This window comes from Hyaena hyaena, unplaced genomic scaffold (assembly GCF_003009895.1).
Source record: "Hyaena hyaena isolate Hyena2069 unplaced genomic scaffold, ASM300989v1 scaffold_2972, whole genome shotgun sequence".
Classification (NCBI taxonomy): Eukaryota; Metazoa; Chordata; class Mammalia; order Carnivora; family Hyaenidae; genus Hyaena; species Hyaena hyaena.
The window spans coordinates 1,758-4,045 of record NW_024083620.1 but is presented as its reverse complement, the minus strand read 5'-3'; the positions used below and the strand labels follow the sequence as shown (position 1 = coordinate 4,045).

The 2,288-nt window shown below is 40.5% G+C and overlaps 1 non-coding gene across 1 annotated transcript; it reads right to left on the bottom strand.

Moving 5' to 3' along the window:
- Positions 1-1,973: 1,973 nt before the first annotated feature.
- TRNAR-UCG lies at positions 1,974-2,057 on the bottom strand. The gene has a single exon. It is a non-coding gene; the product is annotated as a tRNA-Arg (tRNA).
- Between the last annotated feature and the right edge of the window lie 231 nt (positions 2,058-2,288).

Sequence of the window (2,288 nt, the reverse complement as noted above, 5' to 3'; positions counted from 1 at the left end):
TTTTTTAATGGATTAAATATTTTTAGTGGGTTTTCTTTTTGCCATAAGAAGTCAAAAGCATCAACCTATATTTAGTAAGCAGTGCTTCAGCATTCCATTTGATTTGGAAGAGGCCTAATGAGTTTAATTCAATTTATCTTTTAAGCAAAATGTTCAAGTTTTAGGTTACCAAAGACCCTGAAAGCCACTTTAACAATTACCCATGAAAGCTATGAGACAGACAAAATTAACTATTACTTTAATTCATCCTTTTGCTAACAAATTAGAACAGAGATAACAGGAGCTTATTTGACCTTAAGTAAACCTTTGCAGAAAAAAGATTTATACTTTATTTTTTTTTTAATTTTTTTAATGTTTTATTTATTTCTAGGAGAGAGAGAGAGAGACAGCGTGAAAAAGTTTTATACTTTAAAAGAGGATGTTTATCTTAATAATATTTTATCTGTGTCCCCTTAAAAATTTACTATTGCAAATTTTTCCCATGGAACCAGTGAGGAAATCTGAGGTCTAAGGGAGAATTTTTTGCTTTTCAACAATGTGAGGAGGAGGAGCTAATGCTACCTGAGTTGGTGAAGAGCGAGATATGCTTGGAGCACCTCAGGCAGCACAGAAATGGGAGGAAGGGATAGGGAAGGCATAAAAGGTGATGTGCTGACCACCAAGCAGCCTAAAGGCAGGCAAAGGCACCGGGGCAGAGAAAAGAGTTCACATGGTCCTAAAGCCTGTCAGCACAGATAGATGAGCAGATACCTATTTTTGTTTTGGTTTGGTTTGGTTTTCCACTAGTGGAATTAGGCAGTCCATGTTGGGCCAGAGAAGACAGGGAAGTTCCCTGAAACACAAGGAATTTTGGCAGCTGCTTGGGAATATTCCTTAAAGTCTTCATCCTGAGGTAGACTAGCCAGAGACCATTGGCTCTAATCATCATAGTCATTAATCCAGGAAAAGAATGAGGGGGAAGCCCCCACATATAGTTAGAGCAACCGGAGTGTATAGGGAGAAACAGTGAGAGAGTTAGAGTCACCTATATTAGGGATGACCTGTGTAAAATGCACCACATTATTTCAGTGCATTGTTTTACTGACAATGTTTGGAAGCCAGGCTTTTTGCCTTGGTTGGGAATACTGCCCCGTACCAGATGCATAGCATGAGCCACGCAAGCATGATGAAACTATTGGGCACAGACAGCATACTGGGGTGGGGTCAAAATGATGCTCATAAGAGAGCCCCAATCTCAGGCACACGTGGAATTGAGTACCACAAATATTTTTTAAGCCGATTATAAAAGGGCTGTGATGAACATACAGCTGAACTGATTTTTGCAATTCTTTTACACTTGGAAAGAGCAGGCCTTCATGGATGTATTGACCATCTTGCCTGACAACAGGAAACAGCTGGAATTTACAGGCCTTATGGGCTTCCTTAACATAGGGACATTGGGGCGAGGACATTATCAGAACTGGTGGATGAGGTTTTTAGAAGCTCAATATGGCCCCACCCTTTTGAGGGAGAGGGAGTATCTTTTGACTGTAAAGGCCCCAAACGCACAGGCTGACTATAAAAAAGCTCAGGATTTTCCTCTATTTGGGGTAATTTACATCCTTATATAATCCTGAAATGAAGGGGAGAGGGGCACTATGGACAAGGGACCAAGTGAGGATTAACTCAGGGGGAATGTTAGCCCCCTCAGAATGCTGAACTTTTAACGTTTTCCCTACTTGTTCCCAAATATCAAGACCACAAGTTTCTTGTTTTGAGAACCAAGGGCAGTGTTGCTGGATAATCGCTGATAATTTAAGGAGTGCTTTCTGATTGAGGATAGTGTCAGCCACCTTTTCTTTTTTCTTTTTCTTTTTTTTTTACACTGTTTAATTTATTTCTGAGAGAGAGAGACAGCATGAGCAAGGGTCAGAGAGAGAGGGAGATACAGAATCTGAAACAGACTCCAGGCTCTGAGCTAGCTGTCAGCACAGAGCCCAATGTGGGGCTCGAACCCACAACCGTGAGATCATGACCTGAGTCGAAGTCAGACGCTTAACCAACTGAGCCACCCAGGCACCCCTTAGCCACCTTTTCCAATGACTGTAAAAGTGTAATGTATTGTTCCTGTTTGGGGATACGGAGTCTTCCATAATGAATCTCTTAAAAGTTCTGCGGCAGAGAATACTAATAGAGTTTCATTTTATCACTTACATTTTCCCCTTTGCTTCATTGTTTCTTCAATTCCACATATGAGTGAAATTATTGAATGATATATGTCTTTTTCTGACTGACTTATTTCACTTAGC